Source organism: Nothoprocta perdicaria, unplaced genomic scaffold (assembly GCF_003342845.1).
Source record: "Nothoprocta perdicaria isolate Ctin4 unplaced genomic scaffold, notPer1 scaffold_43, whole genome shotgun sequence".
Lineage (NCBI taxonomy): Eukaryota > Metazoa > Chordata > Aves > Tinamiformes > Tinamidae > Nothoprocta > Nothoprocta perdicaria.
Window position 1 is genome coordinate 3,688,818 of NW_020455677.1, and position 13,078 is coordinate 3,701,895.

The following is a 13,078-nucleotide window of genomic DNA, read 5'->3' on the forward strand; positions in this document are numbered from 1 at the left end:
CTCAGRCCACTGCTTGGTGAGTCAATCAGGTTTCTGGTGGTGTTGAGGCAGTTAGACGTCAAAACACCTCAACAGTTCAGTGAGGTCTGACCTGCAGCCTGTAGTTCTGTTGCATTTAGGTAGCTGTTCTGCAAGGTTGCTGTATCATTTCCCTAGCCTTGTTTGCCCATTAGACCCCTTGTGTCCAAGGAAAAAGGTGGCGTAAGAAGGAGTATCCTGAGAAACATCTCTGATCCAGCTCCAGAAGAGGGCAGCCTTAGACTAGAGATGAGTCGCAGGGGGATTTRCTGCTAAACCTGCTTCCCTCCGGCCTTGCACAGGAGGTTCTGCATCCAGGAACCTCGGTGTTTACCAGCCCTGACCATCAGGAACCACCAGATATGGCAACACTTGTAAGCGAGCCTCCTGCAAGCTTGAAAGAGGAGGGAGATAATGTATATTCCCATTATGAAGCACAGGGACAGCATTCTGCACATGTATGTTCAATATAGAAGTATATGGTTAAACACTCACCTTTAAACACCCCACTCTTTGTACAGCACCTTTCTTTGCTTCCAAGTTCATCAGTAGTAAGCTCAGGGCCACGGCAACCACACAGATTCTGCAGGAGCAAGTATTAATACAATCAAAATTATAATAATAAAAGGATTGTGTATAGCATTTCCCCTCCCAAAACAAAAGTTCTCATTTTTGCTTTCAGTTCCTATCTACCAGCTAGACTATCCCAGCCCTGCAGTTTTTCCTTCTGAGCAGGAGCTTGGCTACCCCAAAATCTGTACAGAGAGAACCAGACTAGTGCACAGTCATCTTTATGTTTCTTCTCATCTTCAATGCAGACTGTTGAAAGTCAGATCAAAAATTGTCCAGAGCCTTCTTTCTTGTGAGTGGAAGGATTTTCGGAAAGATACAGAAGTTTTCACCTCCTCTGCCTCCAAGAGAGAAGTTTCCACCAACTCTGTACCTGCAATCTCTCTGCTTCAGAGTTATCACTTTGATACTGGTACTTCCAGCCTAAGCACGAGCTGGTGGCAGTCCCCAGACCCAGAGGACACCACTATTCGGGTGGACATCCCCAGCTCTTGGAAGAAAACGTGCCTGGGAATGACCCAACTCCCRTAAGTCACCATGTCCACACGGTGGAACATACCTGGATCCGCAGGGACCACAACGGGTGCCGCTGCCATCCAGCCCATTCCTTCAGCCAGAACCACCCTCAACACCTGCAGAATATGCCCCACTTTCTGCCATTTATCTCATCATACAAAATGRAAAATCCTTCTCGTCCTTTTTTTGCCCTCTCCCTGTGCTGAGCTACCCCCCTATGCTCACAAGGTCCCTTCTGTACCTTCCTTAGCCAAAGGAGAAGCCCCCTCACTATCATAAACCCAAGTGAGGAACAAGATCCTCTCTCAGGCTTCATTCCCTAATCTGGTCTCTCCAAAACTGCTGTCCACTCATCCATTTTAAGCTTCTCAGTAACACCTCACAGATACAGTTCAGAATATTAATGCAGTAAAGGTGGTATTCCCAAGTCCAGGTACCCATTTTCAAGCAAAACACTGGAACAAACAGAACAGCAAAGTAACCACCTCAAAATCCCTTCAGGCTTTTAAGAACAAGCTGAAAACAAGAGTGTTAATTATGAGCAATTAAAAAGATGCATAGTTATTTCTGCATGAAGACAGCGGGGGCCTGACATAACTTTAGTTGTAACAAAAGGATGACATATTTTGTATCCAAAAAATACATTCATTTTCACAACRTAGAACAAAATCACTGGACTCAGAGGCAGCAGGGAGTCCTGGTGTACAAACCTACCAGGCATTTCCACCTTACAGGCATTAAGAATCCCTTGCTAGGCCAATCCTACTGGAACCATGCTGTTGCAGAAGGGACAAGTTTCTTAATCTTTCCCTTCCCTACCACAGAGGGCTAAAAAAACTTCAGTTCTTGGCTTGCTGGAGGCCAATGATTTAGCCTCATGGGCATGAGGATACCTTTATTCACCCTGGTCACTTATATTATGGTGGAACTAGACTGGCAAGAGAGGCCACACATGATTTTTTTTCTTCTTTTTTCTTCACCCCACTCCACCAAGATTTATGGATGTATGGATTTATGGACTTTCACAGATTTCATTGACAGTGAAATAGGAAAAAAAAAAAAAAGAAAAAAGAAAAATAGTGATGAAACTTCTAGTGGTGGGACACAAAAGAGAAGTGGGGGAGATCCCRTAATGGAAATGAGAGACCTTGACTGCAATTCTAAGGCTGGAATACAAAACCAAAAAGGACTTATTTTCTTGCTTCCCTCACTAAAAGAAGATAYAYAAAAACAAACAAACAAAACCACCTACCCACAACCTATGTGGTGCTACTACCAGAAGAGCATCATGGAAACTACTGAACAACCTGGATCAAAGCTTGAGTCCAGTGAAAATACCTAGGAAGTTTTGTGGCTGCAAAGACTTCATAGTTGTACCATCCCATCGACCCACAGAGGAATGAATGCTCCTGAGCGCTTCCTCCAGGCCAGCCCTCAGGTTGACACAATCATCTTCTCTGATTTCAGCTGCATCAGGCTGTAGCAGGGAGGCTGCCCACATGGTGAGGTCCTTRGAAGCCCTTAATCTTTCTAAAATCCTCTTTTTAAATCTTCACAACAACAAGCCATCAAATCTCAATAGGCTGACTTCTGAGAAGCCAAATGACCATTTCAGCAACACCCATCTAATATTGGGCTAATAACACCCATCTAATAATTCAGGGGGCTTGAAAGGACTTGGCTCCTGTTCCCAAGTTCCAAACTGAAGCTCCCAAGCTCCATGCAGGAAGAAAGAAACCCCCTCAGTGCAAAAGCAACCAGCCTAGCCACARCATTACAAACATACCTGTCCTTAAAGGAAAGCCAAGAACAAAATTTACTTCACCAACACAGTGCAYGTCTAAAGAGGATGAAGCGAGCGGGATTTACGGCAAGCAGGGCCCTGTGGAAAGCGCAGGTCGGTGGCACCAGGTGTGAGCACTTAGCGGGTCAGGCCTCGCCTGGGCTCATGAGGGCGGCCAGGCCCTCTGCCCCACACCTGCAGGTGGGAGCACACCCGGGTCCCACACGCTGCAAGGGGAGCTGCTCCCGTAACTGCAGCACAGCTGAGAGCAGCTAACCCTAACATCAGGCAGGAGCAGCTTCACTCTGCAAGTCCTATGAATGAGGCTGAAACCAGCAGGTAGCACCTGCAGACACCCAGCCCCGACACCCACCTACCCCTGAAGGGCACCGGGAAGCCTCTGCTCGCCCACCACCCCAAGCCCAGCAGGAAGGTGCTCCCCACAAACGTGCGACTCACCTTGAAACCACTCCCCACGAGACCTGAGCGGGGGTTGCACCTCATCGGGGGGCACCGCTGCTCGCCCCCGGCTCCTTGCTCCAGGTTGCTCCCCCAAAACCCGCATCCTCGCCTCGGGACGCCGAGTCGGCCTCCGCAAACCGGGCTAAAACCGCGCCTAGTCCCGGCTGGAAGGGCCCGCGCGCCCCGCTCCCCTTGGCGCCCGGCGGAGGCGCCGGGGCCGCCCCGGGGCGGAGCCGCGGCAGCTTTGGGGCAAAAACGCCCGTCCCGCTGCCCCCCGCACGGCCCTCCCCTCCCCTGCCCTACGTGTAAAATAATAACTAAAAAAAAGACAGGAAAAAAAAAGGAAAAAAAAGTTAATATATAAAATATATATCATACATTGAATTTGGTGTGTTAATTTTTTTTTTTTTTTTTTAAATCTCCACTTCAATTTCAGAATTTCAGTCTAACCAGCTGCTAAATATGAAACTGCTGCGGTTACTGCTCGGGTCTCCCTCCCCCTCCAAGCTCGCCCTGCAGTTTGGTGCTGCTGACCTTGCTGTGGGAGAAGGTGGCAATCCCCCTCCACGAAAGGCAGTCCGGGCTAGCGGGTGAGCTGGGTCGGTGATGACCRGCCTCAGGGCTCATGGAGTATAAGGCAGCTGCACAGAAAAACGTGGAAATTATGACAATATCATTTTAACCATTAATATAGGGTTCTTTGTAGCGGCCTCTGAAAGTTTGGAATAACTTTACGCTACCAGACTGAGGGCTGAAAAGCTCTTTTTGCTCGCGGTGGTTCTCATGAAATCCCAACTAGCTGTAAAACATCGCCCACTTTTATGCTTAGAAGCAGCTGAAACCATCAAGTTTCCTGTGGTTTCACATGAAACCATCTGCTCTCCTGTGTGTGAGGAGTGCCTGCTGTTATAAAATAAGGACATGGGACATGGACCGACAACTCAAAGGGTGATTTTTTCACCTCAGCAAAGCACAGAAGCTGATCAGAGCTCTACCTGCAGCAGTTAGGGAGAAGTTGGGATCTTCTCTTCTTTGCTCTATGACTAGTTTTTCAGACTTTGTCATTGGATTCATGGTGTTTTAAGGTTTTGGGAGCTGTAACTCCCAGAAGCCAGCAAACTACATAGAAAAAAACGCAGATCTCATCCATGATGAAATAAGTTTACATACAGTGTGGGCACCCAGATAGCTAAGAGAGTACCCTTTCTACCTCCCTCCAAAATTTGGCACCAAGCAGGCATTAAAAATACTACTACTATGCAACTTGTGTGTTTTGGCACTTCCCACAGCATCACATTTGTGAATAATTCCCAGGGTCTCTGGGTTAGCAATATTAAATGCAGATCAATAGCAACTCCCCTGCTGATTAAAACCCCAATGGTTACCAAAAATGAAAAGAAAACTTCTAAGTCATTTGCCCTGCTCTAAACCCTGCTTATGTACAGGAAGCATTTTTGGGCTCAGCTGAAAACAAGAGAGACCTGTTAGCTAAATAGGTGACATTCTTATGATTTCACTAAGAGAGAAGAAAAGGCCAAAGATTTCAGAGTAGCTTATTTATGGGTGTTACTCTCAGGTCTTTTACAAAAATGAACTCTAATTGCTGCCTTCCACAGCAAACCCACAGCAAGTGAGTTGTTGGCTTTTAGAGAAAACTAATGATGACTTTTGCAGGAAAAAGAGGAGCTGCCGCTGGGAGAAAGCTCTTATTTATTTTTGATTGTGCTAGTTCTCTGCGTCTGCACATGTAGGCCACACTCATAGCAAGCAACTTGACTTGGTCAAATTTTCTTTCAGAAATGTTGTTTCATAGTTGATTTCAATCTTCTGCAGATTTCTCTACATACGTGGTCTGTAGGACCCACTGTGTAGTTCTATGCTATTTCAGAAATATAGAGGCTCTGGAAGTGCARGATGAGCCTGTGATCTTTCTTCATCAGCAGAGTGTGGGTGTGAGACACTCTTCCCTCTACTCCCTTGATTCAGACAGTCCTGTAGTTAGCATTGGTTTTGTAAACACACTGCCACAGGCATTCCCAAAGAGTATCGTCCTGACTGAGGTCAAGCTCAGGGATCCAGTCCTGAATGAAGCTAAATTATGCCCATTTCATCCTTGAAAGCCCCGATTTGAACAGTTTGTTGAGTACCCAGTTTGATTATCAAATACCGTTCAGGTTGTTTCCATGTTACTAACACTATGCAAAGACCATGCAGACTTAGACAAGAACTACTGAAATAAATACAGGAATTCATGAGGCCATATGGGTGAGTTGCATTCTGATTCTAACATCACCAGAAAGTTGATAGGAATGCGCTTGCACTAACCTGACACACCATATGGTAGATGTCTCTCAGTTGGAAATGTCCTCTCCTGCATGAATGAAATAATGCAGAAAGGATCTAGTCATATTCTTAGTAGACAAAACACCTTTTTCTTGGGGCTGCATTTGGTACGCTGACCTTACCAGTGAGGAAACTTCAGAAATCTTGATACCTTGATTAGAAAGAAAGTAGGTGCTTGCCAGTGCTTGCCACTCTATTGCTGATAGGAACTATGTTTGCCATAGAGGTTGGCATGGCACAGAGGGGAACGTTACCATCCCAAAGGTGGACCTCTAATCTAGTGCGAGGCTTCTGCCAAGCACAGGATAGTGAAAGCATCATAAAATATTAAAATCTCCCCAGCACCTCCCTCCATTCTAATAAATTCRCTTCTGAAAGCTCTCAGTGAAAAATCATTAATGATAAGGCCAAATCTCTGTATTACCTCAAAGAGGTGGGAATAAACAGACCACATTTCAAAATGATTTCTTATTGCATATCATTTTGTTGCTATGGGGGAATGCTCCAAATGATGCCGAACCTATTGGAGAGATAGTAACCAATAACCTGTTGGATAATAATGTCATTCACTCACAACTGTGTTATAAATAACATYGTAAAGATGAAGCAGCGTAGAAGACATACTGGTTTGGGGCCTGGAAGAAGTCACAGAGGCCATGTTGTCAAAGTCATATTCTGTCATATTCCTTGTTTGATGGCAGGGGCAATATTGAGGCTCTTCAATAGTCCTGGGTTTCTCCCCTTCTGTTACAAGGCCATCTTGTGTGGCCTCTGTTAGCTCCCTTATAAATACACATGCACTGTGCAGTGAAGCTCTCTGCCAGAGTCTGTGGGCACCCAGCACATCCCTGTGCCAAAGCCAGGAAGCCTTCCTGGGAGGTAGGTTTCCTGGGGCAGGTGGAGCACCGTGATACCTGTCCCATTTCCAGAGAGCGAGGCCTGGACAGTTGGTCTGCAAGGCATCACACTGAACCCTGCGGATGCAGCCAGCCCAGCATCCTCCCCTGTCCCCTATTCCCTTCTGTAGATGTTCCAGCATTTCAGTTATTGATCTATAAACGGRTAACCCTCATAGGAACGGATTGCAAGCTCACAGTGACCTCGTGGAGACAAATACAGTAAAGGACATGCTTACAGGATGGTAATGGGGGCCCTTTCAGAACCCCAGAGAAAACCTTTGTATTTATGGTTATGGAGGAGTAAGGGGACAATTTTTCTCTACTATTAGTAGTTTRTATAAAGCACATCTTAGACAGTTGTCTATCAGTTAGACATTACATCATGTAAATAAACACAGCAATCTCAACCTTTCTTTGTCCTGTTCCACATGTCATACATATCAGTGCAAAATGAGGGTATTTACTAGATGGGTGATGTGTGGAGAGCTGGGTGATAGATCCACTGAAGATAAAACAGAGTAGGTTACTGAGGCTGTTAAATCCTTCATCAGGTGTTTTGTCAGTTTACAGATGTATTTTGAAAGTCCAAGGCACACTGACACAGGGAGGCCTGGACCAAGGCCTACCAATCTTTACCTTTGACTGAGAACAAATACAATTCTTAACTSCCTTTTGTGCTGATGATCCAAACACCCAGTTAAATATGGGCTCTAAGTACCATGTGATCAGAAAATGATTCAGAAGGATGTAAGAGATATGCAGGTGTGTGCTTGTGTATTTACCTTACAACTCCCAAAGGTAATATGTGTTAAGTGGATGCAGAAATGGCACTGTGGCAGTATATTTATTGCACTTTTATTGCAGCGAGGTTCCCTGAATCGCGGCAGGACAGTGCAGACATCATGCTGCCTTAAATGCTTACTAATGATATGTTTATTCAGACAGTCTCAAGACATTCTCATGAAAGTATTTTCCCATAAATCTCATGGAAGAACTGTAAAAAGGATTTTCCTCTCTGTCCAGAGATCAAACATTGTAGTGCAGTTACAAAATCAATTTGTTTTTCTGAATGACTTAATTTGCAAGTAGGAGGCATGATATACTATTTCATAAGTGTATGTTACCCTTAAGCACAGAGTAAACTTCCTACATTAAAGAGCTACATGCCAAACTGTACCTTCTCCTTGTCCCCACCACCTTTCAATCTTTCACAACCAGACTCATCAGATGATACTTCAAAAAACTGTGGGGTTCTCAGCATCCCACAGGATGTTGTTCTTGATTTCTTGTTTTGTATATACTTGCCTTCACATTCAAATTGGGAATTCAGCTTCCAGGAGAGGAAGCTAATGTCGTTTCCTGTCATCTCCCACCCAAGAAGTAGAGGCTGCTACTTCCATCTTCAACTATTGATCTCTCTTGATCTGCTTTCCTTTCCTTGCATCTTTCCAAGCTTTGTCACTTTGACAGCAGAACTGAAGATAACACACAGCAGGAAGCTACACAGTTGCTGCCATTTGTGCTGCTGTTATTGTCAGAGATTCCAAAATGCTGCTGTTTTCCATTTCTTTGTTGCCATAATTTTTCCACATTCCACAAGGACACAGCAGGGTATATAACATCTAGGAGAACTCCATATATTTGAGTGGAGAAAAAAGTTCACATTTGATTTAAAAAATCTGTCTTCAGTTTTGCAGCCTTGAAGATCATTTCTCTAGAAAGACCACTGCAAGTCATGTGGGCATCTGTTTTGGAGGGCCAGTTTAGAGCACCTTGCTAGCAGCAGGGATTATGAGAAGCTGTAAAGCACAGCTTTAGCACATGTAGCGGTGATGTCATGAAGAGCATCTCCACTGAAATGATGAAAGGTAGCACAAAGTTTTATAAAGAGCAATCAACCAAGCAAAAGAGGTTATGCTGCAGAGACAGATATTAGGAGTACCTAATAAGACTATTAGAAGTAGCTAATAAGACTAAAACTTATGACTTTTTTTTTAGTTCCAGTTTCTGTGAATTCATACCACACAGTTCAGACAGCTTTTAAAAAAAAAAATCAGTATTGTCTGTTAAAAGTACTGAATAGTGACTCCATCTGCACAATAGTGCTAAAGGGATTCAGCATATTTAAGATTAGGGTAGAATTACTTCTCATGAATTTGAAGTGAGTGTTTTGCATGGACTTTAGAAATAGATTTGTTTTCTCCTCCTCTCTGTCAGGTGAAGATAGTCCATTACTCCATGTTGGCTTCACCATCTCACTTGCATAGAAAGGATCAGGAGACAAAACTGGAACCACATCAGAGACAGATGTGGTAAATGGCCTTTCACACCCAGCAGTTGTTCCAAAGATGGTCATCAGCTGTGCCTGAGTCTCTCTGATATGATTCATACTGAATTGTTAAGAGACTTTTCTCTCCTTTATATATATATCTTTTTCTTTTGGTACTTAACTACTGAAAATCTCAACCTATTAGCCTATTAGACTTAATTACCACACACACATATACATACATAATTACTTAAAGAAATTTGCATGTCACAGAGGAACAGAATGGGAAGTACAAATATTTCTGTTACCTCTTAGGGCAAATTCATCTTCTGAGGAATGGTTTAGATTGAAGATACGGGTGGTGTATTAATTTACAAAGACACAAAAATACAAAAGATACAAAAGATCTGTACAAAGATACAAAGATAAAAAATTCTCCCAGGATCAGATTAGCAAAGCTTCATTTACTCCCATGAAATCTTGCTGCTTTTCATCATCCGTGGATTTGGCCTAGTATATTTCATAACAGTTTGGAGATCCTAAAAATAAAGTTGTGCTTTTTTACTTAGTAAGTAGTACTGATAGCCCCAAATCCATATGGCTTCCTACATCAACATTTCATAGAACATTGGCAGGCCAGTTCTTATAATCTGCAGGGCCTAAATTTTGGAGGTTCCCTAATTTCAGACTTTATCTTATCAGGTGATTTCTCCCATTGCTTATTTCTACATGAGTTTCCCAAGCACTTAAGCATCTGTTGGACTATGGGACTATCTCCTTTCAGAGAATGACAATGAAAATGATAAAATGTCATTTTTTTTACTACGTGTAAGCTGGGTGGTATCTCATGTTTGAGATAATTCTATTTTTCCTCGGTGCCTTTTTAGCAYCAGTTGACTGCATTGATTGAAAGAGTAGGAACACTCTCAGTTACTGGCAAATCTCATAATAATCAGGATATTTGTGTCCTATATATCTAAGCAGCTACGCATGTGACGATTCACTAACATTATTGAACCATTTTTGCCCAAAAAATCTTGGATGTACGCCGAGATTGGGAGRGGATGGAATAATAGCTACTTGGGAAACCTCCTCTTGTATTCTGAAAACAGACAGGTAAGACACGTGCTGTTAGCAATTGGACCTGTGCTTAAGCCTGGAAAGACATCATGAAGGTGACGTGATGACTCTTTTGGATAGCTTCTCTTATTCTCCTGCCCYGGGAACTGGATCAGGATGACAGCTGTATGTAGAAGTATCCCCATACTAATACTACTCATACTCCTATCAGCCGAGTTACTCAGCCTGCTCAACCCGATATTCTCAGAATTGTCTTGGTAAAACATTAGCATCTGAAATAAGTTTCTCAGTTATCAGCCATCCCCTYCCAAAAATTATTATTGCAAAGAGAAAAAATCAGTTATCAAATCACCATCCAACATTTTACTCTTTTTTAAATACAAATCTGTCATTCCTACAGACTTTTGAGGGTGGCTCTTTCCTTTTTATGAGTAACTTACTGAGCAACAATAATATTCCTTTCTTGATATAAATACGTACGTGATCCTTTCTTCAGGATCTTACAACATAAACAGAGGATTTAGGTCATCTCTGACCTAAGGTCCTCCAAGGTCAGAGGATTCAGGCACATACACTCAAGTTGTTCCTGGCAAGCCTGGCTTAAGTTGATAAGTGCGGACACACGTGTAATGAGTAATCTGGGAGATGACGTTTGGTGTTTTTAGAGAAGTAAGGCAAAACAGAAGACAAGAAAATGCTCACAGGAAAAAGGCAAAAAAAGAAGAAACAAACAGAGTGCATGCACTCAATAGAGAAAGGAAGCTAACAAATAGCTTTAAATGGCAATTGCTCCTGAAAAACAAAGCAAATTAATATCAGCAAGACTGAACTGCCTCATGGAGAAGCTCTAAGAACAAAGAACAGTAGATGACTCAGAGAGGAGTCAAAGAGCAAAGAAATATTAACTGAACACTCTTGATGTGAAAGGCTGTCTCTGTCTTCAGCCTGCGTTTGTGTTTTGCACGGGGAGGGTGCCAGTGCAGCACCATCCCAGCGCACGCAAGCCCTTGGCAGAGGGCAGCCCTGCAGGCACTGCGCCTCTCAGCTCCCCTCACATTCCCCCAGCAAGCCAGGCAAGACCTAGAGAACCTTTCCCTTTGTGGGATTGGCACTTACTGACAAACTTCACAAGCAGCCCAGTACTACCCATCCAGACCTCCCTGCTGGCTGAGAAGCTTCATGTTCAGTCCTTAGTCTTACTCTTGCTGAGGTTTCCTACCAGCAAGGCTCATCTTTGTTATCTTTGCTATCTGCCTCCTGTTCCCTGAGGATAAACACTTGCAGGTTCTCTGCTGTGTCAGCTAAAATCTCTAAGGAGAACTGCCTAAGGACACCCTCTTTCAAGGAACAGCTCCCATAGCTTCCTTTTCAACATCTCCTTATAGCAGCTAACAGCTTTTCCTCTAATCCTAACAYGTAGGTCTGTAGCTGGTAAGCACTTAGCCCTATTCTTCAGCTTATTTGCTGCTCCTCTAGCGATCCTCTTAAATGCCCACATCATGCAATAGTGGGATGAGGAAGAGGGACAGACCATGCCCTTATAGAGTACATGTGCCTTTACAGCACAGCTCAGGAATGGTGCTGGTCATCATCAACAGTCAAGTCTCCCTTAACCCCAAATTTGAAAGACAATACTATGGGGAAGAACAGGGTCATAGAAGAAAGATGAAAAYTGTTGTATCACCTTAAAATGATTTGCTATAGCTGTCATTCCTGCTCCAACATAAACTACCATGGTAGCCTAATGGTAAAAAAAGCATATCATCSTAATGTATGTGCTGGTAAGTCTTTCTGGAGTGACCTCAGGAAGGATGAATGCACCGAACAGTGAGAAGACAGACAAATTATYGAGCTTTGCAAACAGAAACATAGTATCTTTAAGAAAATGATGATCAATGATAAAGTAAAAAAATATTTGTGATTTTGAGAGATGGAGAACACTGAAGTTCATGTTTTCTTCCTCCAGTCAAATAGCAATTAGACTGCTATGGGATGATTACATTACTGGGCAGGAACAGCCTATTAGAGACTTTTCTCCAGATTACTGAGGTTTCCRGAAAAGTGATCAATGTTCAAGGTGGTGCACAAAATATGTGTGTGAATAGTTTACCTTATTATACTTTCTGGGTTACTACATAATATGCTATCAGCAAGCAGGACCAGGCAATAGCAGCATGACTTCRTTCACAAGATGTTGCTCCACTGACTTAGAGTGCTTGCTGGAGGCACTTGGCCACGCCAGGAGCTGCACTTCTGGATCGAGCAGGTTGGCTGCTGACGTGTGAATGAGAGGGAGACAGAGGAGAGATCTGCAGGCAGTGCAGGTGCACATGCAGAGTGGAGATGCCAATCTGTAGGAGTGAAGACAAACAGTAGGAGGCTGTAGAAGAGTTCAGTCTTTGCCTGTGAACATGTCTTTTCTCTCATGGAWGGAGTCAAACATACTCAGAAACTCAGCGTCATACAAGTCAGATCTGAAATTTTCTTTTTTTTTATTATCTATTGTGGAGGAAAAGAAAGAAGAAAACAAAGGGAAAGAACATTTATGTTGCTGTGAGAATCAGAGAGCCCTAAGATTATCTTGTAAATACTAGAAAAATGTCTTTAGCGGTAGTACTGTGACCATGAACGACACATGCCTTCTTTTATGATAATCAGTGTATTTCCAAGAAATCAACTATCTGGGAATGAGAATAAGTATTTTCCACCAGAAATGTATCTTGATTTTAGTGCCAATCAATAAATGCCAGTTCAAAACATAAACATATGATGTATAAGTATTACGCTTAAATCTGAAGAAAAAGAGATGTGGTTAGAGGACTCAAATCAATGCATACCAGAACAGAGAGCTATAATACCTACTGATATATAACCAAAAAGTGCTGTGATTACAGTTATAATAGCAGATAAAAGGAAAACACAAGAGAAGACTTTAAACCAGAGTCACAGATGCCTCATGCTCAGTATCTGAAGGAAGCAGAAAGGAAAAAGAGGTGATGCTCTGAAGAAAACACTTATTAAAGAGAAAGAAAACTCTGCCAGCTTTGAATAATGGATGGGTTTTCTCTCAGCTCATTAGGCAATTTAACTGGCAATTTATCAAGCAATGAAGGGCTGAGTTCAAGCTTTGAGATAGAA

The 13,078-nt window shown here is 43.1% G+C and overlaps 1 long non-coding RNA gene across 1 annotated transcript in view; it reads right to left on the reverse strand.

The window, feature by feature from the left end:
• LOC112953247 overlaps positions 1 to 2,984 on the reverse strand; it is a 31,946-nt gene extending 28,962 nt beyond the window's left edge. The window contains exons 1-2 of the long non-coding RNA XR_003250549.1: positions 2,891 to 2,984; positions 514 to 601 (exon numbers count right to left, since the gene is read on the reverse strand). This is a non-coding gene — a long non-coding RNA (uncharacterized LOC112953247). The remainder of the gene's footprint in view (positions 1 to 513; positions 602 to 2,890) is intronic.
• Between the last annotated feature and the right edge of the window lie 10,094 nt (positions 2,985 to 13,078).